The following is a 25,373-nucleotide window of genomic DNA, read 5'->3' as shown; positions in this document are numbered from 1 at the left end:
TGTGTATGTTCAAATAGAGGCATCTGTGGAAGCCTTTAAGGCCCAAACAGAGACAGCTACAGGTGATGTTGACAGAATCCAGAGGAAAGATATTGATTAGAGATGTTAAAGAGTCCAGGAAAATACTGCAGTCCTGTTCGAACTGTTTAATTGACAGCTATATTTCCTTATTTCATATTGCAGGTTGTGTCCAAAGCCACAAATATGGCACAAATAACTTTGCATGCCACTACAAATAATTTGCCGGCTTTGAATTCCCCCTGCCGAGCTAATAAAAGATATAAAAACCGAGGAAGCTTCAGCGTGACAAGATAGGTTCTAAATCGGCAGGTTTCAGGAGGGATTATTTCCCGTCTATTTCTTCCTGTGTGTCATTTGTTTGACAGTAAGCAGGGCGTAACATAATGTTCACATTAATACCAAATAACGATTAGCGGGGAAACTTAGAGGAAAATAAATTAAGGCTTTGCCTTTCCTGTGAGGGATTTTTCATGCTCGGATAATTCGTGTCTTGAGAAAGTTGTTTTTCATAAATGGACAAAAACGGGCAACAGCAAAAAGTCTTGTTGTGTAACAAAAATACCTGTGCATCCAACCGCTTGGGCTGAGTGAATATTAACATTTCGAGAACTCTGGACTGCTCGGATTTGCAAAAAATTCTCTGCACGTTTGATTTTGATGAATATCTGAAGGCGGTTGTATCAGCGATTCATACGAAAAGTGAGGGAGCCTGCTGAGCCAGATTAGCGGTGGGTAATTCATTTTTAGGAGGAACAAGAACAGCTTTGGGATTCAGTGTGATTTTTCTCTCGAAAAGATAATTGACATGTATGATGAGATTTTTTTTTCTAGATTCGGTATTTAAAAAAAAGGTAAGGGTCCAAATATTAGAAAAACTTCTAAAGCAATGACATTCAGATTATTTATGCTTTCTGGTGCCGTTTTAATATTTATTGCGCTTGCGGTCAAAGCGGGCCTTTCAAATAGACGTTTCAAGACGCTATGAAAAATGCATGGATGAGCAGGTGTGGAGGTTTCTCTTTTCTCTGTGGGCTAGCAAATTAGATGCCACCTCCTTGAGGTCACGTAACATTACCCCCCCCCCCACACACACACACATACACCTAGATAATAGATCAGATGGAGATCGGCCTTTGTCGCAGTTTATCTACGTCGCTTCTGCTGTGACTTGTAAGAAGAGCAGTTTGAAAAATGACGCCATTCAAACCAATCAGCTGATCAAACATTTAGAAATAACCTAAATCTAAGTTTCTTACAACAATAAAATCTACGCTAATGTTAGCATCAAAGCTGCTACATGCTTCAGTATTCGACATTAGACAAATGTGTGTGTGAACGTAAAGCGTGCTTAATATGCTTCTATTTTAGATGCATTTTTGATGTTTACACAGGCAAAGGAAAATCAGCCTTGTGGGGTTAAGGCAAAAGGGGTAGGGGAGGGCTTGTGTGTGTGTGTGTGTGTGTTTGTGGGGGGGGGGTATATAGGGAGGTGGGAGAAGAAAAATATCGCACAGCTATTGTAAGTGTTGACCTAGATAGAACCAACAACAGATTCCACGGATCTGATGTCCTGAAGGGGTTTTACTGGTTTACATGCAGGGCTGTTAAATGGGCGACCAGCAAGTGGAATCTATAGAGAGAAGGAGGGTGTGTGTGTGTGTGTGTATGTGTGTATGTCTGTGAGACGATTGGTGGGAGGAAGGAGGTTGAGTAGGCCAGATGCAGAGAAAAAGCCATTACTGTTTCCAATCATAGATTTTGAACTGTATTTTCATCGTTTCTACAAACAGACCAATCAAACAGATCATTTTAACTTCCTTTAAAGATTCTTCTTGTACCGTAACTGTTTTATTCTTGGAGGTGGTAAGAGACTCTAAGATAGGGATAAAAAGCCCCACAGTAACTAACATTTCCTATTATCAACCACAAACAAGGACACATCTCGACGTCTCCTCCTAAGCTGTCCACTCCACACACACACACACACACACACACACACACACACACACACACACACACACACACACACACACACACACAGCCTCCTTTCCTTTTTTTTGTCTCCACCCTTCAGGCTTCTCCATTTTGATTCTGTGGCTGGTTCTCTGAAATCTCACTGTGGAATCCATCTTGAGTGAGACAAAATGCTATTTCACTGCCGCCTCTGTGAGATGCTGCAATTTTCTCTTCAAGCACCTCTATGCTCCTGCAATGCCTTTTAAGACGTCAGAGCCCAGTTATTGTGTTAAGACAGAATGAAGTGCAGGCGAAAGGGACTGTACAGCTGGGGCTGGCTTGAATTTTCTATGGCTTTGTCTGCAATACTGGTAGAAAAAGGACGCAAAACATCCTTTAAATATTAAAACCTGTAAACCAGTAGTCGACCGCAAACTGCTATGGATTAATTAAGGCAGTAATTGGAGTCTCAGGTCCCAGATGCATTATATATCCCCTGGACAGAGATCTTACTCTTATTGTCGGAGAGTTGAAACCTTCCCTGTGTTCATTCTCAGGCACCACTACTGTAAAGTGAAAAAGTGCTTCACTCCACCAGACGCACTTTATCTAATCATCCCCACTTTGCCAGAGACAGAATCTAATACGAGCGGCGGGCTCTCTCTCTCAGCGGTCTAAATAAGCCTCGACGTACCGATGAGCTAGTGTCACAGCACGCTCGGATTTCAAGCTATAGGCGGACGATTCACTGCTAAGAATCTGAAATGAATTAGATATCAACAGCCGGTGTGTTTGTTCCGATCACTTCGGTAAAATCAACATCTGTTATTGGCCCCCACCGAGTCAGACGGTGAAGAGGGACCCAGGTCCAGTCGGGTCAGCAGAGGCACGGATGACAAATGGGCTTGTGGATGTTCTGCGTCTGTGTGGTGACTCATCTAGCTTAGCTCAGACATTAAATTTAATTTAAAAACAGACAGCTGTCCATCAGAGCTGTGTCCACAGAAAAATAAGAAAAGCCCATCGTTATTTACCCTCGTTAACTTGTGCCCTCAAAGAATAATCATTTATGTGAGGCGATGCTGTAAAAACCTCACAGTGAAAACACTGCTTTGACTCCAAGGAGGTATTATAAGATAATTTCTGCCTTTTCAGAGTCAGAGGTGCAGCCGTCCGATCACGGTTTTAATCCGATCTGATTGAGGTCAGATCGTAGGCCTGAACTCTCTGCCGCAGAGCTCCTTGGGGCTGCAAGGCTACATGCAGAGAAACCGAAATGAGTGCTACGATTTTTCTGCACAGCAAATCAAGAAATATCTATTCTCAAACTATCCATAGACAGATGTGATCAATAGCTGTACATAATCTCTCTTTAGGGCTGCTGAAGACATTTGATGCGGAACAAAATGTGCTGCAAGTGTTGCTGTAACTCTTACACTGAGCTGCTGCAGACAGGAGATGACACGGGTCCATGTGATTAGCATGATGGCTCTGAGATCGATAGAGGACATGCAGAATCAAGCAAGAATCATGTGGACATGCTTGTGTCTTCTGATAGACGTTAAAAGACGCTGATGAGTGAATGTGTTTCCATCCAGTCATATGGAGTCATTCAGTCATATTTCACATCATATTTCATGGACATATTTCATCATATTTCATGGACAAAAATGTTTTAACATCTTATGAATCCTTTTGGAAGTCCGGAGACGAGGCTGGTGTTATCTTTGGATCTAATTTATTATCAGAAAACAAAAGAGTATATTTTTATTTCTGGAACTATAGTTTTAGCACATTTAGGCACAATCAGTCTATTTATATTTCTGTAGTTTGGATTAATAATTAGAAGTGATCCAAGGTGTGAGAAGTGCGAGGTTTGTTTTTTTTCTGTGTCACGAAAGTAACGTTAAATATGTTGTTTATTAAGTCTAAAAACATCAAGGTTATTCTCCTTATTTAAATCAAATTTTCTGAAGTTCATTATGAACAGAGCAAGCAGTGGAATTGTCTCTAATTTTTAAATCCCGCAATTTATGAAACAGGCTTTTTAAAACGTTTTACATTATAGCTACAATCATTGTTTCCAGGGAGGGAAAGAAAACAGGGTGCAGACTGTGGAAAAAAAATCCAGATTGTTTTACGAATCCTTAAACTAATAAAACCAGGTCAAACGAAGAACCCGTCTGCACGTGTAAAAGTCACCTATAAAAATCTCTTTCTCCCGAGGCACCTGCTGTGTGAATGGATTTTAAGAATACAAGTAAATGACAGAGCTGCCATTGAAGCCGCGGTGAAGAAGGCATCCTTGGTTTAGTGAAATTTTTGGCATCAGAGCTGGAATGCTAAAAGATTCTCTGTCTTTTATTCAGCCTCAAAAAAACCTCTGTGTTCCTGTTTGGCTCATTCAACTTCCTCTGCTGCTTCTCCTCCCTCCACTGCTCCTTCTCTCTCCTTCTCCCCCCTTTCTGCCTCTCCCTCTGTGGCCTGAATGCTAAAACAGTGGTTGGCTGTGTCAGAGCACCGCAATGAAATCCTGCGGAATCAAACGCCCACGCCGAGTAAACACCTACCTTTTACTCAAACGCTGACCCCGAACTATATTTCACTTTCGTTACACGTTTAGTCGAATGCATAAAAACCATAATAAATCGCCAAATGTCCCATAATGCATTCATTTTCAAAGGAGGTAGGAGAAAACAACAAATTAATCTTGCAGTGTCAAGTAAAGCGCTTACCACAATAAGATGTTTCATCATATGTGATGTTAAAAGGGCACCTTCTTTATATTAGGTTATGGTGTGACTTGTATTTTAATTCTGAATATTTCAGGCTATTTGTATCAGTAATTGAAAATAAGACACTTCTATTTTTGGAACCTAGTTTTATTCTGAGCTTTTAATTAAAACGTGAGACTCACCTACCTGTTTAATTATCTAATGACAAAGAGACACAAGAGCATCACTCACTATAGCGTCACAACTACGCCATTATTTAAGGCCATAAGTCTGGATTCATCACTCAGACAAGATCTGATCTATAATTTTGGTATTTAATTTTTATTTTTTTTGACAGAAACTGTCAAATGTTGACTGTTTTTTTTCTCTCCACTGTTTTAAATTAAAAATGAGTTTTCATTTGCCATAAATAATTTGTGTATTGTAATCCATGCAAAAAATGTCCAGCTGTCATCGGATGACGTTGATTCATATTTCATAAGAAACCTAACAAGTGAAAGATGATGGTTTCATAAATCATGCAACACCACATAATCTCGGAATATTTGTTCAGTCCTGGACAGATCATTATTCTCTTTTGAAATATCCAAGCAGATCACACAGTGATAATATAAAAATAAAGATCTGTATTTTGATCCATTTTTATATTAATCTATTTGTCACTTTATTTGTAAAATATTATAAATATGTAGATAAAATATAGATAAATAAATCTGGAGCTGTATCAAACTGAATCAATCCTTGTCTGAGATCAGTGCCTCTTTCAAATCAATCAATGGCTTTTTGATTCATCTGGCAAACAACAGACAAACACGGATGATCACACAGTAATTAAGTCAAAGTACGAAACAAATTATTTTAAATAATTTTGATATTCGATCACTCATTATAAAATGTTAAACTTTTAGATTCGTGCTGTCCACAGATTGAGCAACAGCAGCTTAAGCAAATGGAAGCGTTGAACTCCAGCGAAGAGGAGGTTTATGTTGTAACGGAGAACACCCTCGGACAAGGAGAGGGGATTAATTTTAGATTAATGTATACTCGCTCGCTGAGCTCGGCTGCAGACACACACATCACAAAAAAAGTGCTGAAAAGGAAAGTCAGGTCTCCAAGGTTAAAGAGTCTGGGGGTGGTTGATGTCTTTGATGAGGTTAGCAATCCGCTAATCTCTGCTGAAGCCTGGAGTCATTAAACAGCATGTTGCTAAGCAAATTTGTACATTGGAGAATGTCACAACAGCAGCAGCAAACAACAACAACAACACAAACAAGTTCACTGAGAACGCTGGAGTCAGACAGGTGAGACTCAACGCTATCATGAGACGGCAACTGTTACTCCCATCTTATTTATTTGTGTTTCAGTTTCCCATAAAATGAACAGCATGCTATTCATTTTGCAAGTCAACACTGGGGTGGAGGTAGTTGTTATTACATTTTAAATACAACGTGGACATCGGCATCGGGGATTCATTTAATGTTATTGACATTTAAACAGCGGTTATGCAACCACCACCGAGTGAATTTAGTGATAAAGAAACGAGTGAAATAAATAAAGACGAAACTTGTGTAGATCATTTCTTAAGCAGAGCTGAAATCTACTTTGTCTGTGATATACCTTTTCATCTCTAGATAAACCTGTAATGGAGCTTGCCGCTGTAGGAGAACCACAGGAGCTCCTTACTTGTGTCCCTGAGGAACACGTTCAGCAAGAGGAAAACAGTGGATGGTTGAATCATTACCAAAATCTAATGGGCCATACCCTACCACTCCAAAAGACGTAAATCTATTTTGATATATGATGCTAATGCAACCAGACATATCAACAACAGTGATTAGACAAAGACTCAGTCTTCAACGCAATCTTCAAGGTAAAACAGAAGATACAATAAGCTACCATGTTTATCTCCACCAAAATCTCTTCATCCAATTCCATTTTCATCAATGTTTTTTGTGTCTACATGAGCCTGAAGATGCTGAAGGTTGTCACTCCTCCAATGTGTCTATGTGTGGCTCTGCGATGCGCTGGCGGCGAGTCTGGGGTTTACCCCACCTCTCACCCTTAGTAAGCTGGAATAGGCTCCAGTGTAACTTGTGATCCGTAATGGAGATAGACAAGTGGATTACTATTGTCTACAAGAAGATGGTTGGATGTTAGTTTTAATATCTTGTCAGTTGCAGCGACAACACATTTAAATTAGTGCTGTCAGGCGATTAAGAAAATTGATCTAATAACAGGATTTGTAATTAATTAATCTAATTAATCGCATTTTTTCTCATACCTGCTAAAGGCCCCTAAATAAAGAATTTGAACTCTAGGACATTACAAAATTGTAGTGCATGACTAATCAATAGAATGCACCAAGAAGAGAAGATTTTTATTAGTTAAGTGTGATTTATAAATGAAATTCAAAAGAAAAAAGGCCAAGCACATCAGCAAACCAACTAGGCCAGATGCATTTCTCAAAAATGCAATACGAATACAGTTAAATAAAATAAATAAAATTCAGAAATAAAATAAGGCTGAGCCTCAAATAGGCACATGAGCAGTCTCAATCAAAATGAATACTAAAGCTGACTCAATACAGCAATTAAAATGAATAGTATAACATGCCTCTAAATAAGGCAACTAAATAGCAAGATGCCAACAGCCTACGGGTCACTCAGTGGGCCAAATTTAAAATGCTTGCGCATTGACTTGCCACTCACGATTAATTGCGTTAATTTTTATAGCGCATTTGCAGCGTAATTAATTAATCTAACTAAAGCGTTAAACTGACAGCCCTAATTTAAATACTGAAGGTCCTGAAAATCAGCTGGTATGCTCCCATCCTGCTTTGTCGTCTTCCAACAAGGATACTACCTGAGTCAATGACTGCTAAATAATCTAATCGTCAGCCTAACCAAATTACAGTCGACTACTGTAATTTAGAAGAACAACATTCGCTAACCCACAACACGAGAAAATGTTGTCAACTGTTGATCCCTGCGTTCAACTCTATGTAGAGAAAATTACGCTCACAGATGGATAGTAAAATTAGTAATTAAGTCTGGGATTCTATTTCAACCATACTGGAAAGAGGATGCCGGCTTCGGCCCCCTTAGTGTACGTTTGTGTGTTTGCTCGTGCGTATGCGTGCAACATGTTTAACAGTCTGCCATCATAACCTAATTATTGCAGCAGCTTAACAACAGCAATTAGCACATTTCCATCAGTCAACACTAATTTGTGAATTCCATTCCAGCACCATTCAGGACCAACACACTGAGAGACGGAGAGTGAGAGAGACCTAATTCACTGTTTCAGATACTGGCAATGCTAAATCCATATCTATGGAGCTGTGAAAATTGCTTATGGTAATTACAGTTATCGTAAAACTGGGCTAAAGCTTTAATGAAATTTCAAATTTTAATCATTTGTTTTTTTGTATAGTCTACATTTGCGGACTTCTCTCCCAAGGGACTTCATGTTTCTTCATCTCACTTCCCAAATAAAAAAAACTCTCTCGGGCGGATAAATGAAATTGTTTCATCAAACAATGATTTCCTCTTCACTCTGGGGGCAATGAGAATCCCATTTATGCCTCTCTGTGTTTAGCTTTCTAGTAGTAATGGTTGCAACCTTCAAAAACATTGACACATAATCCTTTTAAGTTGGTATAACCAACTGATTTGAAAGTATTGTCATATTTTACATGTCTGGCATTTCTTCCTCTCATTTTAGCTCAGTTTTTGGTCTCCACCACCCAGTAATAGAAATGTTTACCTCTTTAGCTGCTAAATGCTCCAAGTTTCCTCCAGCTGGTTGCTGATATTGTCTTTGTGGTAATAGAAAGTTTGCATTCAATCGAAATTTAGATCCATTTTTACTGGTAAACTTAGTTTTTTTAGATCTGTTTTTGATCACCATCCTGTAAAGGAAATTTTTTTCTCTTCAGAAACTAAATGTTTTCATCTGCCAGTTGTCAATTTCGTCTTTCTTGTATGAGAAACGTAGCATACAGGTCAATATTCAGTGCCTCTTTTTGGAAAAAAATAATTGATGCTTGACCAAAACAATAGAATTTGAGACGTAAAACCAAAACATGAGCTGAAAGACACTAAAATGCTGTTTACCATGGAGGAGGGCTCATTCTCAGTGATTTAATCTAAACTAGAAATGACTTCCTGATGAGGTAGCATTGCTGGTCTACAAAAATATGATGTGGGTACTTAAAAGAACCTCAGCAGAGTCTGTGCGTACAACCGCCTCAGAATGGCATTCTGTCTGCCACCCTCCTCATCCCTCTAATTTTCCCATCTCCCAGCCTTCCTCTAACCTCTAGCTCTGCCCTCCCTCAACAGTCTCCCGCCTCCCTCCCTCCCTACTTCCTACGCAGGGATGCATGTTGAGTGATAGGCCTGTGCATGAGTCTGGACAGTACGTCTGAGGCCCTGGTTTTTAATAGGGTTCTGTTCCCAGTAATTATGCTGACACAATTTGATCAGCGCGGGGCTAAGTATCTTCATCTGAGGGAGATCGGGGGGAATTAACGCTGATGTAATAAGTACAATTTGTCACTATTAAGACGGAGGTGTTGACAGGCACTGGTGTTGTCAGGGCAACTGATGGCACTCCCCTGCTACAGTATGTATTCTCCTGCATTCAGAGAGTGGAGCTGTCAGGCCCCCTCAATAATCGATTCCTCGGGTTGCTCTGTGCTGGCTAAAGCACACACACTATGACATAGTGATGTACAAATACAGTGTAATAAAGACTGCACCTGGATGTGCTGCAGAGACATCGACATGCACAAACACCCAAAACACACAGTATACAAACAAACGTGAACCGCAAGGAAAAATGTGTTTCGTCCGGCAGCAGCTGTATAATAATACCCTGAGATCTGCTGCCAAATGCCTGCAGCTCCAAATCCGAGATGTGGACTAGTGGACGCTACCAAACCTCCATCTTATAAGACACAACTTAAGTGCTCAGCGTCATTATATCATCTGCGAGGGTGGATGGTGGCAGGGGTGAAAAACGCACTAATGAGACAACCAACGCCAAGCTCCTGACCCTCTATCCATCACGGGGGAACATTTTGTTAAAAGGAATCCACATTAGCGATTCGAAGTTGTAGCGGTGTGGAGTAAACTACTCCTCTGCTGTATCCTCCTGCTCAATCGCAGAAAGTTAAATCACGGATGTCAGACCTGGTTGGATTTGCCAAACCTTTTGGATGTCCATTGCTTACATGTAGTTAAAACCACACAGCAATAGTAATGAGCCAGAAACCATAACTAACATCATCCATGGATTCTTTTCTTTTTCCAATAGTATCCTTAAGTATGGACCATTTTATATTGAGGATGTTCTGCTCGTCACAGTGAAAAATATTAAATTTCTCAAATAATTCATATTTAAATCTTACATTTATTCAATGCAATTTTATAATAGATCATGTTATTTTTCAGCATTACTCTTCCCACTTTCTGCTCAACAAGTCTGCTAAGCCCACCTGTCTGCATGCGGATATTGCAGACACACACTCCTAACCAAATCATACCCAGCACCTGGGCCCTGAGCTGCAGTGGTACCATAATAAAATCGATCACTCCTCACACTGCTCAAATATCTCCAGGATCAGGCTGTGAGTCGATCTCCTGAAATACGCAACAAAATGTCAGCCACAATCACCATAAGTAAAGCTATTAACAAAATATAGTCACGTTTTAGGAACTGCTTTTCAGACAGTCTTGCGCAGCTTAAAGAGGTAAACACATTGCGAGTTACTTCTTTCCCTCAGTGCCATAGACAATGATAAAGAGCAGGATATAAATAAATCCATTGATTTTTTTCACTGAAAAAGTCATTCTATCAAGAGTATTTGTCATAAATTAAACTGAGATTGGAGAATAGAGCATTATTAATGGATAACCTTTTAAGAGCTTCTGGTAAAAGGTCAGCATACATGCAATTGCGTTGAGCTCTAGCTGTGATGCAAAGCTGTGCAATTATTTTACACAGCCAATAAACGATTTAAATCAGGTATCGTCCCTGTTAATTAAAATGTGCCAAATGCAATTTAAAAATTCCTCTTTATACTATGACATGCTGCACTCATGGTATTAAGATGTACAGGTAGTCCTCAAGATACGAACATTTGGAGATACGAACAAATGCGTGCCGCCATAACTACTGACATGCTGTTCCCCTCTCTGCCAAAACCCCCGCTGAACATTAAATGGCGATTATAGATTGAAATTTAAATAATACCGACTTGCGAACAATTCAACTTACAAACAACCTCTTGGAACCAATTGTGTTTGCATGTAATAATAATATTAATAATAATAATCCTTTATTGTCCCACAGTGGGGAAATTTGTGAGGGAAATGTTGAGGACTACCTGTATTTGCTTTCCATAGAACTACAGATGAACTGATATCAACAAGTTGTACATAGTGTATAATAAGCTACTAACAGCTAAAGTTCACCAAATACCTGCAACAACTGAGCTAACTTAATGTCAGGGAACCTCCTTTGTGCTTTCAGAATTTTTTTTTTATCTTCCAGACTTTGTCAAAGAGATAATAACCAGAAAAAAATGAAAGAAAACTAAGATCTCTGACATCTTTAAAGTTCATACTAAGTATGTGTGTCTGTCAGCGGCGATGAAATCACACTTGGTATCTTCCCTGTCCTTGGTCACCCATCTCTCTAGCCTGCAGGGTCACACACATGCAAACATGCATAAACACAGTCACTGCTGCTTCTGTACAACTGCCCTTCTTCCATATAGATCTCGCACCAGAATGATTACAGTCGCCACACTGCTTCAAAATATACTTAATGAGATCCTGTTTTCCAGTGTGACGGAGAACACACACACACACACACACACGGGAAAAAGTCACTAAAGATTCCTGTCATGTCACGTTGTCAACTGGGGTGACATAAAAGTCTGTGACGTCTGACATTAACCAAAGGTCGCATGTGGACTCCTTCTGCAGCAGCCATGGCTCCAAGCCTCAAAGGGGATTCATCCAATTGCACGGGTGGAATGCAGGCGGGAGTGTGGATGGGGAGGGGTGGGGGTGCAGGAAGTGATACACAACGTGCAGAGTGGAACTGTTTCTCGACCGGACAGTGTTATGACATGAACACCTCTGGCAGCTCAAATCTGGATTTAGATCCTGAGGAGTCATGATGATGAGAAAATGTGAGCTTGTTTCAGTTGACTGGGGCGCGGGGGGGGGGGGGGTGTAGTGTGTCCTGTATAGCAGTCAGAACCACACTAATCTGGGAGCAATGATAGAGAACAGGAACTATGTGATCTGGTTCTGGGATCTGATTGGGCGACATGATATTTAACCTACTACAACCGTGAACAGACGCATGCATGCATGTGTGTGTGTGTGTGTGTGTGTGTGTGTGTGTGTGTCTGTGTGTGTGTCTGTGTGTGTGTGTGTGTGTGTGTGTGTGTGTGTGTGTGTGTGTGTGTGTGTGTGTGTCTGTCTGTCTGTGTGTGTGTCTGTCTGTGTGTGTCTATCTGTCTGTGTGTGTCTGTCTGTCTGTCTGTCTGTCTGTCTGTCTGTCTGTCTGTCTGTCTGTCTGTCTGTCTGTCTGTCTGTCTCTGTCAGTCTGTCTGTCTCTGTCTGTCTGTCTGTCTGTCTGTCTGTCTGTCTGTCTGTCTGTCAGTCTGTGTGTGTCTGTCTGTCTCTGTCAGTCTGTCTGTCTGTCTCTGTCTGTCTGTCTGTGTCTGTCTGTCTGTCTGTCTGTCTGTCTGTCTGTCTGTCTGTCTGTCTGTCTCTGTCAGTCTGTCTGTCTGTCTCTGTCTGTCTGTCTGTCTGTCTGTCTGTCTGTCTGTCTGTCAGTCTGTGTGTGTCTGTCTGTCTGTGTCTGTCTGTCTGTCTGTCTGTCTGTCTGTCTGTCTGTCTGTCTGTCTGTCTGTCTGTCTGTCTGTCTGTCTGTCTGTCTGTCTCTGTCAGTCTGTCTGTCTGTCTCTGTCTGTCTGTCTGTCTGTCTCTGTCTGTCTGTCTAGGGCTCAGTCAGTGCCTCCACAGTGTGTTGTCAGGAGGGCAGAAGCTACTGTCCCGACCCAATCCACCACCCGGTGCCTCCTCCACGTGCTCCCGTTTCAGCCATCGTCCCCGTTTCTTCTCAGACTCCTCCTCTTTTCCTCATCATCACTTTTTTCTTGAGATACTTGTCATTCTTCTCGGACCCTCGTCTTCAGCCTCTTGTCATTCTCCCCCCACTTCCTCCTCCTTCTTCTCTCTCCCCGTATCTCTCTCCATCTGCCTCCATCCCCAGCTCCTGCCTCCCTGTGCACGCATCCCTTTCACTCTCCTTCCTCTCCTTCTCAAAGCGAACACTGTCCCTCCTTGTCCACCATCAAAGATGGTCCTCTGTCCTCTATCCACCGCTCTGGAGGCCTGCCACTGCAGGCCTGCCTCTCAGTATGCACGGGGTCCACGTGGCCCCACAATAGCTCATTTCAACCTCAATTTCCCCTGAAATGAATGGGAGCCCACCCCAGTGCACGCAGCATGCCTTTTAATTGGCCCAAGTTAGATTCAAACCATTAAACCAGTGATGTCGACACATTTCTGCCGCACCCGTACCCCCACCACCCCCATTTATACACACAGACACAAACACACACATACCCTCTTTTCCTCTCCGGCTGCCAGAACATAAACGTCTTATCTCTGAGCCTCAACCAAGCACAGGCATCATGAATATTCAGCAGCCTCCATCTCCGACCACAGCAGGCACATGCACGTAATTACTTGCATCCACACGCGTGCAGATAAACACACACAAACACGTCAACACACACCTACATGGATTGAAGACGAGGCCTTTCCATCCCGGACTCATTCTTTCAAAACGTTGTTTTTTAACGCTCTTTTGTTTTTTCCCCCTCATTTGCTGCAGCATTAGCCGCGTACATCTGAGAGCTATTGATTAACAGCTAAAGGAAAACCGCCAGAGCTGTTCTCACAATGTGCAGACATTTGTTTCATTCTGTGGACACCAAATCAACATTTTTCACCCTGGGATATCAATAAGACTTACCTGTGTCCCAGAGATAGAAGAGGAGAGCATGAAAGAGAGAGAGAAGAAAAAGGATTATATTAGTGTTGTACATCATCAAATTTATATTTTTTACGGGAGTGTGGATCAAACTCCACATACACCAACCCCAACAGATATAAATCAAAAAGTTGCAACCTTCAGAAAATCACATTCAAATGTTTCCTTATTGCTTCTGCAAACAGGTAATAATGAATGAATATGAAAGGATTAAGTGATTTAAAAAGACACAAAAGGTCTGCCTTTGTCGGCTTCACCAGATACAAACACACCGCGGAATATTATCTGTTGCTATCATTAAATAAAGACCAGATTAATCAGCGAGCGCCCGTGGCATCAGCTACAAAACCCCGTCTAATCAGAGGGAAGGCTGGGAACCAGGTGTTTCATCTCTGTGAAACACGGCCTGAACCCGGCCAAGAAGCCCGGCCCCAGCTCTACTCCAGCAGCCCTTTGAAATATTTCACTCCAAATTCACAATAGTCCAATCCCCCCATGGATGTTGTCAAAGATGAAAGAGGCAGCATGCACTGGTGCTCTGTCCACACTGCTCTCTTTCTCTCTCCCTCTCTTTGCTCATTCTCTCCAGAGAAGAGAGAAAGAGAGAGAAAAAAGAAAGTGAATACTCAAGCAGCTCCTGCACTCTTCAACCATTTTACACTACCTGCTTTGATCTCCTGACAGCACGCCGCCATCATAACAACAGAATTCAGATTTTCTCATTGTCTTTTCATCCCAAGATCTCCTCCGTCTTTTACCTCGGTTTGACTCACATGCATTTATTTGCACGTCTGAATCGTTCCTCTGCTCTCTCCCTCTCTCTCGTCCTTCCCTGTGTCTCTCTCTCCAGTTGCTAGGAGGGTTTTCCTCTTCGTTTAGCTCGTTAGTGTGTGGCCATAGCCCCGAGGATCAATTACGGGGAATGTGAGCTTGCATCTCGGTATCATTACCCAGCAAAAACTATATTAGTTCAGTCTGAGGGGAACACACGGGCAAAAGACTGGGATGGTTATTATACCGGCCTGCCAGCCAGTTAGCTACTGCTCCTGCTCTTTGGCAGCATCTGCCATTGATCTCCAGCAGGTATTGACCTCTCGTACTCCTCCATAATGTTCTGAGCTAGAGAGGATATTATGTTCACTTTGATCAGAATCAAAATCTTAACTGGCAATAAAGATGCGGGATATTTTTCTGGTGACAGGGCAGAGAGTAATATTTAGGATCAGGCTTCACAAAGCAGGCCAGTGTTTCAGTGAGTGGATGACATGTGGCATTAAAATAAACCATAACCTTTGTGTGTTGGACAAGGAGTCAGACACTATTACACATATTTATCTGCAGGAGAAACAAAGGAAGTCTGAGCACACAGTTTTATTAATCTATTTACCTACGTTGACTCTTTGCCATGTGATCAGCTGCGGGTTGGACCCAGTTTTAATTAACCACTGTTCCCAGTCCATCACGGGATGATGGGTTTTCACAGCGCTGGGGGAAAAAAAAGATGGAAATCTGCTCCATCTGCTGAGCGACATTGGGCAATACAATTAAAGCCTCCAGAATAGATTCTAATGGACTTTATAAATGAGGTTCCATTCTGGAATGCATGAGTCAGTGTGTTATACTGAAGTCACCAGAAATATGTGGAGCAAAAAAGAAGCTCATCAAAGCTGTTATGCTGATGTTATCCTGGTTTAACTTAATAGCACTATCCTGCTGTTATCCTGGTGTTATATCAGTGTAAATGCTAAAACACTGATAGCAAGTGGCACAACTTCTAAGACCTCACAAAATTTAAATGCAGAAAGATAAAAGTCAGCCTGGTTTGATTTGATAAGTTTCGATATTGTCTCTGTCTTCTCTTTTATCTCGGATGATCTCTCCCATAATTCTTCATTTCTCAAGTGTCGCTGTCTCTTTTCCTCTATCTGGAGAACTTACATCTGTTTATCTTTTGTTCTGTACTGCTGTCCTCATCTTTGCCTGCCCAAATCTCCTTTGTTTCACAGTCTTCATCCTTCTCCTTCTCTGTCCCCGTTTCAGTCTTTGTCTCTATTTCGCCTCCTCCTCTCCTTTTCCATCTCCCTCTTGCCTCTCCCCTCCGAGGGCAGACTTTAGGGAGTAATCCAGCCTCCTAGACAGCTGCACATCACCAGCTGTCTGAGAAAGCTACACGCTCTCCCTCTCTCCCTCTCCGTCTCTCCTCTTCCTCTGTCTGCCTTCCTTCCTCCTTCCTTGTCCACCCTCCCCGAGCTCATCTGAATACACGGAGTGGGTGCAGCCAGATGCAGCCCATCACCGCTGTCAGATTGTGACGCAAATTACCTCTATTTGATCATTGATGGAGCCATTTAGTGTCAACCAGAACAACGCTACTACAGACGGGAGAAGGGTTTTTTTTTTTCATCAGTATGCGCTAAATTCACATATAGAGATAGAATTAGATTTAATACACAGGCTGCTGGTGATTATTCCATCACCATGTCTTTACTACTGATTATTATCATGTTTGTTGTAATGAAAGTTAAAACAAAAAACCTTGAGAGGATGAGCATGATGGCATGATGCATATATTCATGAAACGCTTACATATTAAGTACACTTTAAGAAATATCCATGTCAATTCTGAATACATCAATTCCAATGAGTGGTTTACTAACCATATTAAAGTTTTTCGTCCAAATGGCAGCTCTAAGCTATTCAATACATATTATTTGTGCGTATGTCTAATAAATGGACAAATGAAACAGAAACTGCAAATAAGTTTATCTTGTATGTTTATATGTTAAAGTTGTTGAAATATAGTTCTCATAAATTCTTTCATAGGCACTGTTTTATCGAGTGAATGTTGGTATTCGTGTCAGGTTTAGTTGATTTGTTTTACATTGTCATTTAGTGTTTATTTTCATGCACACACTGCATTATTATTATCTGGTTGTGTGTCCTGCACAGACAAGCTGCCAACCCCCTGCGGTGTTTTCTACTGCTGGCCTCCTGGTGAATTATTTAATATTTCCGGATCATCCAGGTTACCGGTGAACAACGTCCATTTGTTTCACGGAACGGGATTATAGAGGATAACAACAACACAAAAAAATCCTCTTGTTAATGCAGAGCACGTGTGGTAGATTAATGCTTCATACATGACGACTACATTTACAAATCCTTTGCATGACGTACAATAATTTAATCCTGATGTACAGCAAAGGAAATCTGGAATAATAACTGAACAGAAGCTACAAGAATCAGAATGAGAGTCAGAATCAGTTTAAGACTACCATCTATGATGCCATCTTGATGTACATCTTATATAGACTATGTTTCCTTATAGTGTTTGGATTTATAGTCCACTTCTTTAAACTGTGTGAAAACAATCCTTACATATTTGGCCAAAATCACATGGCATGCAGGAAGTAGGAAGAATCAATCAGAGAAACTCAAAACAGTCATGAGCAACACCGTCATGAAATTTTTTTTAGAGAATTTGAGTTCTGATAAGTTAATAAAATATCTGTTAAAGTTTCATCCTCAGCTCAACCTGTCTGTGTCATTTGTGATGAACAATCCCCATAGCAACAACTCTTCTCCTTCTGAATGCACTTGTATTCTCCCATATCTGTCAAGCAAGACAGTGCGTGTGCATGTGTGTGTGTGCATGTGTGTGTGTGTTTGTGTGTGTGCATGGTTTATGCATGTCCCATGTGTAGGGGGGGGGCAGGACAGAGGAATATGAAGGGTGAGCGAGGGCTGCGGAGAGGAAGCGCCGGGGCTCATGAGGTAGAACGAAGACCCTGGCTGGAATTTTGATGATGGAGTGGGTGGGACTGGCAAGAGAAATCTGCACGCCACAAGGTCACAGTTCCCATTCGCCAAGACGTATTAACTAAGGGATGATTTCTGGGGATGGCGCACATGAAGAAAAGGTCATATTTGACTGGTTGCTGCAGCCGCAATTTCACTCTTATTTCACAGTTCTGTGACAGATTCAGGACACGGCTGGAGCTTTAGTCCATCAGGGAAACTTGTTGAAGGGTGAATTACAGCATTAAAAAGTTCTGCAGGGCACTGGCTCTTTATCTGCAGGTCCGACTGGTGCTTCATGAAACAAGTGTGTATGTACAGATACAGTATGCACAACAGGGATCATAGAATATTTAAAGCTTATACACACTTAGATATACAGTACAGCACTTTTGTATCTCACGTAAGTCCGACACACATGGAACAGAACGCACTTCCGGATGCCGTAAGCCAATAGAAGGTGCGTACGGTATCACGTTACTACCTACCAAAAATCCGAGATGAGGTGAAGTCGTGAGCTTTGATGCGTGAATGCGCGAGGGTGCTTAATGTAGCCGCAAGAGGACACAAGCCAGTGTCTCATGGTCCCAAGCCGGCACAATAAGATGGTTTAATAATAATAAGAAGAAGAAGATTAAATACCATTTATTCCTATTTTTCAACGATGAGCACAATTATTTTACTATGCATGTCTCAAAAAATCAAGTCTCTCCCTCTGTCTGTTTTTTTTAGTTTGATTAATGTTAAATGGTTCGATGTTTCTTTGTTCAGGAAACGTACAGTATTAATTGAAAGTCCTCTTAACCTCTTAACGTGAATCTCTTTTGGACACACACACACACACACACACACACACACACACACACACACACACACACCTGTGTAATAGGGGTGATTTCCAGTGTAACATTTCATTTAGCCGCTGATGACAAGCATCACGTCACTCCTTCAAACAGAAATGCGGGCGATAAAGACATTGTTGCCACAGAGACTGGGAATGAGACACTTCAGGATTTGCATAGGGCTTAATTTGATCTACTTGAGATTGCAACTTCCTTCCTCTTGATGTAATTAAACCGAGAGATGTGACTAATTAAGTTGACGGTGTGAAACGAGAGCACAGCAAAGGCAGCTGATGAAAAGGCAGAGGCTGCCGATAGTAAATATTGACAAGGGAAGTTGACTGGAAGCGAAAAGCACGTGGTTGAGGACTGTACCGGCTGGAGCGATGTCATCATTCACCAGGCAGACGATGAGCATATGTGCGTTGTAAGTGCAGATCACCTCACAAAATCAAAGTAGGGGTTAAGCAAATGTTTTAAACTCCGTACAACCGTGAGTCTGTGGGATGAGCTAGCAATTAGCTTTCTAACAGAACATACAGTAGATGCCAAAAGGGACTTTGTGCATGTGGGTAAGATGTTATAAAGTGAAAACTACCATTGGGTCACCGGCTCCAGAATAAGGCCCCATTGCAGTCCCAGATGCAATGATGCAGAATGAGGCTGATGTTAAACTGGAGACCATCTGAGTGCTTTAGAAACGCCGTTAATGAGCGTCCCACTGAGATTCTGGTTAATGACACAAACAATTAGCACTTCACGTAAATGGGCTTTGATTGAAGCTGTGCTAAACGCCAACAACAACCATTAACACCAATAAAAATGTACAGATACTGCCAAGTCAGCCCTCAAACATCAAACGCATGCGTGCACGCAAGTTTGCATCCTTATTCAGCAGATATTTGCTGCCTGATAACACACACACACACACACACACGCACTGCACACACACTCTGGCGAGAGCCTCTTAACCTGTTGTGCACACTCATGATCAGATCCAAGAGGCCTGCTTATTAACATTTGGCAGATGTGTTTCCCAAATGAAATACTCATGTCTGAACCACTAAAGGTCTCCTGAAATGTTGACATGTATAATTGCCAATCTGTGCCGAGCCCTGGGGTCTTGTTCACTCCGTTTAGGCCTTTTATGATGCCATGGCAGATGGAAAGACTTTAAAAGTGCATTAAGGAACAGATGTTCACATCACACCGCTGATCTGCTCCACATTGTTCTCTCTCTATTCGTTTATCAACCTTAATGTTGAGCTGGGATTACCTACATATAATAGTATCATAATAAAACTGTGTTTCTCTCTAATTTGTCTTCCATCAACTGAATGCACGGTTTCCCCCCTGTGACGTACATCAACATTATGTATAATCACTCAGTCAGACTTACTTGGTTTATGGAGCCACTCAGCAAAGCCGAACGAGCAGCTCTCGCACACAATTTCACCTTTAATTAAATTTTAATCTGTGTTTGCCGTCACAAATCATGCAGTGGGTGTGCGGGGGTAATTATCTATTAACGATAACGTTATTGGATTTATATGGAAATGCCCAGGCAAACTGCACCCGTAACGTAATCATCCGATGTTCCCACCGTGATGGGACGGTGGCTTTTTGTCTCCTGTAGGATTCTGATCGGGCGTCGGAGAGGGTTTCTGCATGTAGAGAGCAGAAACGAGACAATGGCAGGTTTGCTTCCACGCTGCCTATCCTCCCTGTGATATATCTCTGCTTTTCTGTGTGTCTGCTTCTCCCATCCACCCCCTTGCTACTCTGTCCTCCTGTGGTCTCATTAGGGCGGGACTGTGAAGGGAAGGTGAGATGGTTACTGTGACAACAGCAGAGAATGACGGGCAGAGTGGCAAGGAGCCATTTGAACATTATTCATCATGTGTGTTTTGTGCGGGATCTGTCCCTGAATGTGGGCATTTTATTCAGCTTTCCAATACAAAATTAAGTGTAGCTGGCTGCTGCTCAAGAGTGCATATAACTTATTTTATCAGAAGAGAAGAGAAGAGAAGAGAAGAGAAGAGAAGAGAAGAGAAGAGAAGAGAACCAAAAACATGGTACAAGACAATAAAAGCATCTGTGCATAACTGAGGAGGCCGTCCATTAAGGTTCTTATCTATTTCAGGGGAATTAGACACACAGAATCTGCTTGCCTGTCCAAAGTGCCAGGAAATGATGGGCAGCACTGTGGGGCAGAGCTAAGATTAGACCGGAGTGATTGACAGCTTGATAGAGCCAACTGGAAGCCTGCCATTCCTGCGTTAAGATAGTTTCCTTACAGTAATGAAGCAGAGGCAGCCAGCCCTACGTGAGGGCATAAGGAGCCGAGGAGATAATGAGAAGGTTGAGGACATTCTGTGCAATCTTTCTCCTGTGTCTGTCTTAGTCACTGTCTGTCTTGGCTCTTGGAAATAAAAAAAATGTATCACTGCAACCTGGAGACAGTGACAATGACCTCCGACCTGCAGAGAACGCCCTCCTTAAATAGCAAAAGACTCATTACAGTCATTTCCCTGAAGGTTACCACAAACCTCTTTTCAAAAACAATTTTGAAACTGTTTTAGTTTCCTCTGTGGGCCGGTTCCAGTTCGTTTTCCCAGGTGTGCTCCAGAGGCCCATGAGAAACTGAAGAGCTGGCGCAAAAAGCGCTTTGGGGAGTCTGCGGTGTGGACGCTGCCTCCTGTGGCTTGGATGGCCTTTCCAACACCACAGAGCTCTGCAAGACTCTGATAAGACCAGCTGTGAGGAGACAAAATGCCCTCGCAGTGGACAGAATGCCCACACCGGAGGGAAACACAGGGGCAAACAGCTGGCCTAGGGATATAGTGTGACTGACGTCCCTGTTTCAGGTTTGGATTCTGACTGGAGATGTATTCCAGGTCAGGTAACTAGCGTCAGATTCGCAACAACTCTGGGATTGGAAGAGGAAGAAAGATACTGAGATCCTAATAATAAATAAACGCATGCGGCCAGAAGAAAAAGTAATCTTCTGCTGCACATGTAGGTAAGTGATTTCAGCCCTGCGCAAATTCAATTACACGTGGGGGGAGGGGGGTACAGTAAGTCTGGATGTAACTCCATCAAACTCAGCAGTAAAATAAGAAATTATATTTCTGAAAGAAAAAAAACCTACCTTAATGCATTAAAAATGAGAATCTGGATTGATAAGAAGCCCTGAGGAAGAGCCAAAAAACATTCTGAGGACTGTACTAAAAAAAAAAGAAAAAAAAGAAAGTCCTTTTCAGCAATAATTAGCTTCAGAGAATTCCGAGCTGGAAAATGAGAGGAGGAATGTCAAAAATGGAGATAAAAGGGAAAGATGAGAAGACGAGTGCTGCGCATTAAATGGAGCAGAATGTGTAAAAGCGCAGCTTGTGTGACACACTGACACGCTGTGCTTCCTTTTAAGCTCTGCTGCTCTGCTTCAGATACCTCCTGTGAACCAGCCTGCACCTTAAAACATGTAGCGTTTGCATATGTGTGCTGCACACGCACACGCACACACACACACACACACACGCACACGCACACACACACACACACACACACACACACACACACACACACACACACACACACGGACATACACAAATCAAAGTGGTTGTAATCTGATTATGTTGCAGCTGTCACATCGGCTTCCATTGGTTCATGAGTCACCACACATGGTTGTAGTCACACACAGCCATGCAGCATATGTATACAAATGGGTAATATTTACTAACATACAACACTCAGTTTTAAATATAATCAACATCAGAAAGTTGAAATCAAACATATATATTACCTGCCAGCATTTCCTGCCTGTTAATATCTGTGTAAATGTTAACTTGTCATTTCCTATGATAGAGAGGCGCTTTTTAAATGACTAAAACTAGAATATGTAAGCTATATCAGATCCAAACTCCCTCTGGCAAGTTCTGGGTCTCCTTTGGGATCTTCTCCCAGCTGGATGGGCCCAGACAAGCTCCACATGGAGGCACCTGGGAGGCGTCTTAACCTCACCTTTGGACGTGAGAAGCAGCGGCTCTATGCAGAGCTCCTCTGAAGCTTGCAGGTAAAAGATGCAAAATAGTTGCTTGTGGGTGCAAAAATGCCTTTACAGCCACAATATACAGACGTGTAAGTGAGGTGAACTGGAAACTTGAAATGTCTGTTCCCAGTGCCTGCTGGGATTGTTGTATACCCTTTCAAATCTGAGTACAAATTATAGACAAATGTAAAAAGATAGATAAAACTTAGTCGATAAGGATGAAACAGTAGCTGGTTGATGTGTTTAACTGAGAACAGACACACACACACACACACACACACACACACACACACACACACACACGTACATTCTACCACCTGACTGTTCATATCTCTTCGTTCCTTCCCATTTCCATGTCAGGACTAATAGAAAAAAAATGGAAATTCGCCCGTCAGTCAGACAGTCATCGTGTCGGTGTCAGGACTCGCTTTCTGGTCGTGAAACTAAATCCGGCAGCAGATGAGTCAGAGCGGCCGTCAGTTGGTCAGTCTGCAGACACCGAGTCAATCAGTCAGTCAGAGTCGGAAATTTAGTGGGTCAGTCAGTTAATTAGTGAGCCGGTGAAGCGGCCGTGTGGTTGTGTTAGTAAGCCAGTCAGCCAGCCAGTCGGTAAGGCTCCGCTTAAGTCGGTCATTTAGATGGCCAGCCAGACAGTGAATTAGAGTCAATATGTTAATCAGCGACTGCTGTCAGTCAGCCATTCAGAGTGATAATGATGAGCCACCAGCTCATGGAGAATAATGAGTCAGCCAGCCAAATATTATGTAATGATGTCTTTAACCTTAAAAAGGTTTATCCTGATGAACACAGCTCAAAAAGGACTTAAAAGGGTTTTGTTTTTAAATTCAAGATGAAAAATCCCTCCGTTTGATAGCAGAAGGTAAAGTCACCAAAAGCCTCCAAATGAAAGGGAAAACAGATCAAGAATTAGCAAATAGCTAGAAATTGTTTGCTTTTTTCTCGTGTGTTCCCTGACTGCATAATGCTGAGAAAATGAAGCAACACAGAGAAAGACGAGAGTGTGAGGCCTCTCTGATCACAACCACGCCGCACATCAGGAATCAGAAGCCGAAAACGTTTCACTTTCATCATCTGAGAATCGTTTGCTTAAGGGAATTGCGCTGCGTCGTCATTGTTGACTACAATGGGAGAAATAGCGTTTGTAGTGTGTGCTCGTGTGCGCATGGGTGTTGATTGGATTTAGGTGTGTGCGTTGGTGTGTGAATCTTCCTGCGCACACATGTGGGCGTATTTAAGATGACACGGGGGGTGGGGGGGTAGCACTTGGGAAGAGAAAAGCATATGGTGCTTTGCTTTTTGCCAATCACAAGTGAGAAGTGAAGCGGGGGAATCAACAGTGAACACACGGTTTTGAGGGGTTGGGGGTAGCGATGGAAGGGCTTTTGCTTAATGATCTCAACTGGGCGTGCACACAAACACACACACACACGTGTGTCTATTTCCACCCTTAGGCAGTATAGTACTGCTTTATGTAGAAGAATGTGGAACGGGTCTCGCCGTTTAGCGGTGTTACATAAATATATTCCAACAATGCTAAGCAGGAGAGACTGTGAAGGCAACGTCAACTGTTGCCTCAAGGCAAGTTTTCCTTTCTTCCTGCATTCACATTGATAGATTTAAATGTTTCAGTCAATCACTCCATCCCTCACCACCCTCCACCTAGCACACAAACACCCCCCTCCCTACGAAAGATGTTATCCCCAAGAGGAAATGGGACGGGACCAAGAGTTGTCCAATTTGTTGTCTAGTTGACTGACAAGCTCCTCATTGGGTTGTGTTTTAATCCATATCCTCGATGGATGGTATCTCCAAGGATTTGAAGCATTTCCTGTTCATAAAACGTCTTCTTTTCTGTCTAAATGTGATCCTGAATGTGTTTCCTGTTTCATGCGTGTGATCCAACAAGTCTTACAGATGCAAACTACTTGCTTTCTCTATGTCGGGCATTGCTTTGCCTTGAGCCAAGACCAAAGGTAGGAGTCCGGTCCCACAAAGTACCTGGTCCAGGTTTGGCCATGTGTGAAAAAATATGCTAATGATCATGTCGAGCCACTCTCAGGCAGACCAGACATCCTCAATGGAGATTCATCAATTTGCTTGGCAGGTTGTCAGGTGCCTGCAACCGATAATTCTTCCCAGCAACTGATATATTATTCGAATTGGACTTCATTGATCCAAAATTTCATCATTCAAACTTTTTAGTGTTGCTGAGCATCTGCTAACCTCAGGAGAAAGATAACTTTGATACTCATTCAGTTTTCACTTTGCTCCATTCCAGGAAGATGTGCCGTTGCCCATAAACCTCTGCCTAAGTAAGTTCCCAAGGATATCTGTAGGTCAGAAGGATTAAGTGGTGCTCCCCAGCTAATCCTTACCACATACAGTATACACTGCATCTAAACCCCCAAACATGTGGAGCCTTACTGTAGGAGGAACTGCAGAACGCTGCACAGGCCTCTGGATAGGAAGTGTAGCGAGCGATGGCACATCTGCATTTAAAGAGACAGGTACTGAAAGCGTCTTTTACGTAGGAGAGACAAAAGGACTAGACAGGGACTAAAAATGGTGCATTTGAGAGCTATTCTCTGCCTAACACTTCAAGAGACTCTTTCAGACCTCAGGGAATTGTACTAGTTGAAAAAAAGGGACGTTTGATTCAGATTATCCCAGAATATAACCCTGCTCTGAGTCCAGCAGGGCTCTAAGTAATGTAGACAGAATTATATTACCTCGCAGAATGACATCTATTGTGAGTCTCCCTGTGCATGGCCGCCATGCTGATTGCTGCCTCACTGTACATGGCCCTGGCCTCATGGATAATAGGAGTCTATTTTTAGAACCGCAGAGAAAGGGGGGTGAGATTGAGAG

The 25,373-nt window shown here is 42.3% G+C and overlaps 1 protein-coding gene across 4 annotated transcripts in view; it reads right to left on the bottom strand.

Annotated features, from left to right (window-relative positions):
• dscamb (Down syndrome cell adhesion molecule b) overlaps positions 1-25,373 on the bottom strand; it is a 90,000-nt gene that overhangs the window by 29,881 nt on the left and 34,746 nt on the right. The window contains exon 1 of one of the 4 annotated variants that reach the window (XM_068316954.1): positions 21,588-21,716. The exons of the other annotated variants lie outside the window; for them this stretch is intronic. The gene's annotated coding sequence lies outside the window, so the exon portion shown is untranslated. Of the gene's footprint in view, positions 1-21,587; positions 21,717-25,373 lie in introns of those variants that run through there. 4 annotated transcript variants of the gene reach the window in all.

The sequence above is a fragment of the Antennarius striatus genome, chromosome 6 (assembly GCF_040054535.1).
Source record: "Antennarius striatus isolate MH-2024 chromosome 6, ASM4005453v1, whole genome shotgun sequence".
Taxonomy (NCBI): Eukaryota; Metazoa; Chordata; class Actinopteri; order Lophiiformes; family Antennariidae; genus Antennarius; species Antennarius striatus.
The sequence above is the reverse complement of the archived record's forward strand: the minus strand, read 5'-3'. Positions and strand labels throughout refer to the sequence as shown.